Genomic DNA, 9,017 nt, shown 5'->3' with positions numbered 1-9,017 from the left:
AGCTCGTCATCCCCAGTTGTTGGGGAGCTACAGATTGACTATAGATGCAAAAGGAAAGATCAGAATCTCTCCATGTGTTTGACACGCTGTCAAATCAGTCCTAACACAGAAAAATAGTGTCACTTCATAAAAACCTTTGTACATGGGGAATCCATCCCATAGCTGAGCCAAGTAAAATGATGTTTTTCTAACAACTAGGAACTTTTGTGTCCAGAAACATGGTCAAAACTGGAAACTGCAAAAATAAGTCATCTCCCAAGTTTCTGATATTGACAACTCAGGTATTTCAGCAGCTACTTCCATGAGTGAGATGCAAAAGAACCTCAGTGTCCAAGAAAAGGGTATGATTTAAAGCAGTCAAACCTCTGAAGTGTGCACAAAGAGGAAAAATAAACCAGACTGGATACTTAATAATCACTGCAAAAAAAAAAAATAGGCTTCTTGTGCTGTAGGCAATCATTTATCAGGACCTTGCAGTGTATTCTGAATATAAACTGCCCATCCTGGGCAAGATAGGTGGGACTGGAAGAAGAGATGAGCAGCCACAACATTTGGTAAGAAACACCTGCTGGCCTGTTATCAGTACACAAGATTTCCTGGGAAAAGGGTGCATGATGCATGACTGTTGACAGGAGGTGAAAACATACATGACAGTGTAGACATATGTGACCAAGACAAGAGGGAATACCACTGCTCAGTCGAAATTCAGGAAGAATAAACTAAAGCTGGATTATAGCAGAATGTAAATCACTGCATAGCAAATTGAGGACTTCAAGAACCACAAATGAAGTGTAAAACAATTTCCCCTAAGAAATGGAAAGCCGTGATCTGGGTCACTACCTACCAATTAGTATTGGGTACCACACACAGCAGAAGTCACAGGATGTCCATAAACACCTGGGATAAGGCAGCAATCTGAAACATGAAGGATGCTGTTGGGAAAGAAACAAAATACTTTATGAAGACAAAGGAAGTCCCACCACAAGGAAATGTTAAGCAGCACTTGAAACGGTACTAGTGCAAGAAGCTTACAGAGAAAGGACTCAAAGTATATGTTTCAACACAGCAAAATTCTATTCAGATGGGGAAAAAATATTATTCTTGTTTTCTCTGGGTGTCAGGAGATTAGTTACCACATGTAGCTGTGCTATTACCACTAAAGCAGATCACAGACCCCCAGGGTACATTCATGTCAAGCCCCCAGTATCCACATAAACAAGACTTCCTTACAGCACTTTTAAACTGCAAAGGTGTTTCTTAAAAAGCACAATACAAGCCTGAAAGAACAATTCCTTTAGGAGATTTTTCTTTAGTGCAGTTGGACACCATGTTGCAAAGGGGAAGGAAGAACTAAAAAAGTGTTGTAGCGGCGCTTACCAGGAAATAAATAGAAAGCGATGATGTAGTCATTTGGAAGATGGAATAATGTCAAGAGGGTCTGTACAAGCGTGAGTTTCTTTTGCTTTGGAGAGAAAATGAAATGAATTGCGCCAAGTGTATCAGGTTAAGTCAAAAGAATCTGTGGCCAGAGCCAGAAAAAGTATTCCCAGCAAACACCTTCATATAGTACTATATGATTTAGAGGCTTATCCTCACAGTTAAATATTTCTCCACTGAGCACCACATGATAACAGACAAATTCCTGTATTTTCTCCACATGGCAGGGCTGTTGCTGTGGGAAACCTTTGAGAAAGCAAGTTGGACCTAGACAAGTAAGGCAGCAGCTGGTCTTTTCTGACATGGAGGAAAAACTCTCTGATGTCGAATGACGACAACAGAAATTTTTTGAGGCCACTTCAAAAAAAGGAAGGCTATTAGATACCACATTACCACCAAAATAATCCCAGAAAGCAGAGAAATTTTGCCTGAAGACCCTTGGCAATTTCAGTGAATGTGTGTCTGATGCATGAACAATGGTCTGCCATGGCTTCTCAGGGGCAGCTAACCCCAAGTGACTGAAGATGAGACACATCATTTTCTCACAAAGCCGAGTGACTTCTATATACCTGATGAGCTTCTCCCTTTGACTCCAGCTATGAAGGTGTAGCCCATTTTGTGGCCCAGTGCTGGAAAGCCCAGGAAATTATGCAGCTTCCTGGCTGAAGGAAGCAGGAGGAAATCCTCCTATGACTAAAAGCAGTAAGGTGGAAGAAAGCCTCCTGTCTAGTAGATGAAAACTGTACTGCACAGTGTTTGACTAGTATTGTGCTAACCCAGGAGAAATGCAAAACATTTTAGGGAAAGCATTTATCAAAGTGAAGCTGCAGTGAAGCTTCCACCCAGCTTTCTGCAACTGCCAAAATACAGTCTCACCTTCCAAGGTACCACCTATAATCAATGCAGAGAGAGAGAGAAACATTTTCAGAGGGCAGTTCTGGGCACTTGTAGCAGGGTCCTGGACTATGCCTTTCTCTGACAGTGCTTATGTCTCATTGCTGACCATGAGGAGACCTGGGAGTTCAGCTGTGTGGTGGATGCTCTGTAGGAAGATGCCTTGAGGCAGGTATTGTGATAGGTTTTTGCAAAAACACAACAGTTTCCAACTGAAACTGATCTGAAATAACAGTGCCACAAAACTTCCTCAACTTTTTGACAGGGAATACTTCATGTCTGTGCCCAATTCATGATGCCTGTTTAGCTGAGGGGCAGGCTGCTTTCATGTGGGTGCTTAGCTGCGTTGCAAAGAGCAAGAGGTCTCTTCGTGAAAAGACTTTATACGACTTTTTTTTCTTCTGTTGTGTGTAAAATCTTCATGACTGGGAATGGCCTGAACCCTAGCAATGTCAGAGAGACAAAAGAAGTAAAATTGAAATTACATTAATTGGAAGCCACCCTGGAGTATTCCGCAGAAAACCCTGTTATGGTGAAGCCAAGACAGAATGCTCTGTAGCTCCTGGCAACTCTCTTAGACTTAACATTTCTAAAGAAATTTATTGAAAGGCCTTGCTTACACGAGCAAATATGTTCCTCTACCTGTGGAGAAATCTTCCAGTGGCAAGCCTTATGGAGGGGTCAAGGGAAAGCTAATTAAAGATTAACCCCACAGAGTTCAGCCCTGAGGAAAGGGTGAAGGGTTTCCCAGAAACAGCAGGCTTACCCAGGAGACTTCCAGCAAAGGTAAAATTTTCTTCCAACCCCAAGAACTTTTTTTTCAATCACAGCACCAGAAGGTATTTGAGTGTGAAGACAGCTCACAGAGAAGAGTAGAGAAATCAAGGCTCTTGTGTTTCATGCAGGTCTTGCACAACCAATTTCCACCTCTCCCTCTCCAATAATTAAGTCTTATTTTCATACATATGCAGTAGAACGTCTTGGTTTCCCTTCTCATCCATCATCTACTGATGAGACATGGTATACAAAGTGTCTGAGGGAAGGAAAGACCATGACAAAATAGTGGGAAGGAGTTGTGATTTCAAGGAGTTCAGGCTGAAGTATTCTTTCCCTCTGGGTCGTGAACATTGCTGCCATGGCTGAGCATGTCAGGGTCACATCTCTTATGTTTATGCACCATGTGCAGGGGATAAAAAGCTTGAGAGGTCCAGAAATGCTGCCTGTGGCAGAAGAAGGCTGTCTAACACAAGTTTTGCAACTTCGTCCAAATCATACGACCATTTGAATTGACAAGAGGTTTTCTGGTGGTCTTTTGGCATCCTGTGGGAGCTGCGTTTCTAGTTAGTGGAAGATACGGCCATAAAAATAAGATAATTATATTTACCATGGACTTTAAAGGTCTTCTCTGGTGGTTGCTTCAGCACAGATATTTAGATCAGTACTAGAATGGAGGTTCAATTGTCCTCCTCTTTTTTGGTGATGACTGTGAATGAGAAAAGCTTTGCATTGGTTTAGATGGGAAGGTACATTGAGCATGAACCAACATACAGCATTTATGATGGCTAAGTATTTGACTTTCAGCCTCCAGAACCTGCCACTCTGGCTTTCTTGTGAGAGTCAATCCATACTAGACCAAGTATGGTTAGACATATTATCTTTCTTCCAGCTTTGTACATCTTGTTTCCTGTATTACACTTGATTAAAGCATCATTTTCAGAGAGCGGAGCATTACAAATGATGCTGTAGGTCTTTTGACAAATATCTAATTTCAGTAATGGTAGAAAGACATATAGTACTTCTTTCCCTCATGCCTCTTTTTTCAAAGAGAGAAGTGCTAAAGAACGATTAAATGCCACTGGTAAAATAAATTAACAATCCTTCCATAAGTCTGTCTTCACTGTGTACCCCTGTAGTACCTGCAAATATTCACAGTAAACAATTATTGTGTGTGAAAGGAAAGTAATTTACTTTGAAACAGCACAATTTGAAATGTAGTGCAGCTATCCCCTATGAATGTTGCTAGAAGTTTCACAGATACACCGTCCAACCTGCAGCTGTGCCTGAAGTTCTGTTGCTTAATTTTTTCACAATCAAAACTAGGGGACTATTTTTCAAATGTTTGAACTGACCTAAACCTTGACAAACCAAGCCTCAGACTGATAGCAAGAGTTAGATGGCATAAGCATATTTTCATAGAGAGGATATGTCAGAGGGAAAAACGCATTTAATTCTATAGCTCCCCTCCTCCCATGCTGGGATGTGATGGTGGTATGAGAGGCTGAGGCTGACAGAACCCCACATTTCTGGTTACTGAACTCTACAAGGCTTTATAAAACATTTGACGGAAAAATAGTTTTAGGAAATTTCCTTTCTATCTCGGCTCCAGCTCTTCACTGTAGTAGAGATATCTTGTAATTTATGTGAAACAATTTTTTAAAACGGAAATTTTAAAAAGTAGGGTTGAATATAAATATACAAGTATTGTCACGATGGAGAGGTTTTAGCCTTTGACAGGGAAGCAGTGGGAATGGGCATTATTGGGAGAGTGCAAAAAACCTCTTCTTGAGGGAGGTCTGATAGAGAAGAATTCATGGCATGGACCTGCACTTTCAACACCCCAAGTACAACTCTGCAGATGAGCAGTACACCTGGTGCAGGTAGCTCGGTTTATAAGCTGCAGTTCAGAATGCAGACTGAGCCCTGGGTGAGAGCCCAGAGAGACAAGAGGCCATGAGCTGCCAATCCTTTGCATAACAAAGGGTGCAAAGACTACTGGCCAGGTAGGTGAATGGACACTGAGAGACAGCAGGAGCCAAAGACTCGAGAAGAGCAAGATTTGCCCACATGCAGATTATAAGGGGGTTCCTTTATTGGGGGTTCTCCTCAGAGGCATCAGCTCAGGCTGTTTCTTCTATCACTGTGCTGTGAATAAATTGCTTTATGGACATCTGAGACTCTGCTGTGGGAAACCTATGGTTGAACAGCTAAGGAAACCTGATCTGACTATATGATTGGGGTGTGTAAAGCAAGGAACCCATTGGCTCACTTTACTATTGTGAAGATGTTTCAGTCCCAGCAGTGAAAGTGTCTGGCATTGGGAATGTGACTGCTGAAGTGTCTGCCAGTGCTCAGACCGGGCTGTTGCCTTAAGTCTCAGGACCGGCAGGACTATAGGAGCCATATGCCCTTTGATTTTCAAGAAGGGAAATTAGGGGGACTTACTAAGAAGTCATGGTGGGTTTTTTCTCTCTCTAGATAGTAAATGTTGCAAGACCCCTTATATACTTTCAAAAAATGGCTGAGGACTGTTACGGCCTAGGTGCTAGACAGGGATAAGCAATCCAGGGTATTTACTGTTTGAAGTTGCCAGATCTGAGCAATCAGTTGAGAACAGAAGAAACTATGCCTAAAGTCATTGTTGTTTTTCAATTAGCAGTAAAAGTTTAAAAATGAGGTGTTTTTGGAAAACTCCTTGAGATCTGCCAAATAATGCCAGAGTCACTTCTTCAATCACTGAGGAATTTCAGGAAGACTACTACTAGTGACAGTTGTCAGGTCTTCCAGGGTTATATGAAAACACTGAGAGCCTTAGTTCTAGAAGAGTTCCATGGAGCATATAGTGTGGAAGAATTGTCAGAAGTATCTGTTGGACTAGCAAATAAAAAAATTGTCTGTTTAATATATACATTGAAAGTATCTCAGAACATTCTGAGGACTTTCTCTTTGTTTAGTGGCTTTGGCTAATGGCATCTTCCTTTGAATGATCATTGTTCTTACCTTGTGTATATCCTTTGTTCTAGGAAAAAGATGGGCCGTACTGAGCTTGTGAATATGTTCTTGCTACATCTGGTTTTGATGACAATGTACAAGATAGATGTAAAATGATTCTAGTGAGTATTAACTACTTATATGACTATGTTTGAATATGCAAAATATCTTCATTGTGTTGCTAAAGGTACAGTGAGTAAGACTTGGCATTTCTGTGGATATTAACTATTTATTTAAAGTCATTAACAGGATGTCAGTCTTGGATTCATAAATATGCATATTAGGTCTAGAATTCAGAATTAAGTTAATTAAGACAGAAAGAAGAAATTTGAATATTGTCTGGTTCTGGATAGTATGACAACCTCCTTGTCTCTACTGAGAGAAGACAAATCTACTATAGCAGTACCTTTCAGTCAAACCACATTTCTTTTGATGCAAGTTCTGTTCCAATAAACTTATTTATAATACATATATAAAGAGTAGGAGAGCCATCTTATAGATACTAGAGATTCCATCTTTATATGTATACTTCCACAAACAAACTCTGTTTTGTACATGAAGTTGTAGCTAACCTACTGGGTAGGCAGTGTAAGAAGTCCACTCACACCTATGAAGGTGGGCTCATTCCTTAATACATTAGTGCAGCTTTGAGAGGTTTTCTGCTATGGTGCATGGACAGCTTACATGCCTCACAAAGTTAATCATGTTCTGGAACCACACAGGGCTACATGATGTACTACATATAACATGAACAGAATGTAGGAATCCAGGGTCTGAATTGCTAAGGATGGCCTCAAAATGTGTTCACAACTATTGCCCATTTTATTTGGGGTCTTGTTTCTGAGGCAAATGTAATAATTTAAACCCTGAAACTGAACTTCCAGAGACAAACACCAAATATTGTGAAAATTCCTGAAAAACATGACATCTGGCATCACCATGTTTAAGCTGGCTCCACAGTTTTATATTGGTATACCTACAATATTTTTATACATCATTATTTAGAAAATCTTTCATCAAAAAGTATGTACTGATGTGTTCTCTATCTTTTACTTTCTTTTACTTTTGATTTTAAAAGGTAGAGTGTCATACATATCTGAAGGCCAGAGTCTGATTTTTTGGTTTGTATTGAAGAACACCCTCAGAACCACCACCAATTCCAGATGAGCTGGGCTTTAGCTGGAGAAGACTAGTAAATCAATCTGAGAGAATAAAAATTAATTATCTATCAGGTTAATGTACTCCAGAACTTGAAGACCAGTTCATGTTGCCAAAACGGAATGGTTTAATTTTTCAATTTCTTTGCAGGTGTTTGGTGATTTCATGTGTGCCCAAAGCATGTCTCTGAGGCCTAAAGGATTTGAGAATATGATCCTATAGCATCAATGTCAATTCTACATGAAAGGAAACTAAATTAGTAAGGAAATAAAGACTGCTTGTATAGGCTTTTTCTAATGCTAATTCCTGTATTACTAGGATAATTTTATTCAAGTATCACAGTATGAGAAAAAAAAAATCTCCCCTGGCAATTGAAACTTTACATCAGGATATCATTAATTTTAAGATGTCAAATTACAAGAAATAAATTTTCACTTTTTTGCTGTTGAAAAACTCAGACTGGAAAGTCCCAGGCCAAACCATGTACCTCAAGACAGAAACTGATTTTAATTCCAAGAATAAGTAGCTGGGAAAGACCATTTTCAAAGATAAATATTTTGGGTTATTAAAATATCGGGTTTTACATATCTGGAAGAAACGTACAATGCATTGGTTATGCATTGATCAAACTTTTATTGTGCCAGCTGTACTTCATAGACCTGAGAAAGTGATTCAAGCAAAACAAAAGAGAACATAAAAGCACAACTCTAATAGTTTTAAATCCCAAAGAGGCAATTACAAGTTTGATTCCAGTCATGCAGCTGGACTACATTGAAAACCTAAACACTTTACCCATATTAAATAGATGTGAAGGCTTAGACTAGGACTGTAAATAATAAATCCATCTTGCAGTTTTATTTGCAAAGTACCACCCTTTTAATAAGCTGGGAAAATACAGAAATAAAATTCACACTAATTCATGTGTAAAAGGTAGTTTAACAGAGCTGAAATGTGTTAAAACATATTTTTTTTTTTAATGAGAAAAATGAGTTACGCAATAACTAATAATTTAAATAAACCAACTGAAAAGTGAATTAATGTTGCAACAGGAAAAATTTATAATTCTTTAGCCTTTGTGAATTATAATTCTTTGTAATTTGTGAATGTGTTAGAGTATATATACACTGTATATACAGTGTTATACATTTAGGATATTTCTTGGCCTATAAAGAAAAGCCTGGCAATTGCAGTACATATTTTCCTTTGCACTGGTGGCTAAAGAGAAGGGTAAAGGGCATCACAGGATGCAACAAACCACCCAAACAATGACATGAGGATGGACTAGGGTTTAAAACCCTAGCAATGCAGAGGGCAGCTGTCTGGTGAGGATAGAGGTGAAGGAGAAACACAGTGCAGTGTATCCCAAAAGCAGCTTTTTCATTCAGGGTACATGCGCAGGGCCTTTACCCTCAGATAAATGTGACATGCTGAGTACAAGCTAGTTCTGTGGGCTGCTTCAGTAGGTACTCACATTTCTGGAGGGCAATTTAACCCACAGAAACTATTTTGGGCTGAGGTAGGTCATCACTCTCCACTGAGCTTTGAGCCACCCTATATGGGCGCGTTCAACTGCACATCTTCATTTTAAATGTCTAAAGTTAGGTAAATGAGTAGTTCCCTTGATAGATATAATAAAGCTGATCCATCTCTTCTCTGCTTTTTTTCTCAAGTGCTGTGCTTTGAGGTGGACAGAGCAAGTTGAGATAGTTCCTGGACTTTTTGGAGCAGTTTTGCATGTGTCTGGAGTAAAGTCTTCCTTG

Source organism: Cyanistes caeruleus, chromosome 1 (assembly GCF_971803275.1).
Source record: "Cyanistes caeruleus chromosome 1, bCyaCae1.hap1.1, whole genome shotgun sequence".
NCBI lineage: Eukaryota > Metazoa > Chordata > Aves > Passeriformes > Paridae > Cyanistes > Cyanistes caeruleus.
The sequence above is the reverse complement of the archived record's forward strand: the minus strand, read 5'-3'. Positions refer to the sequence as shown.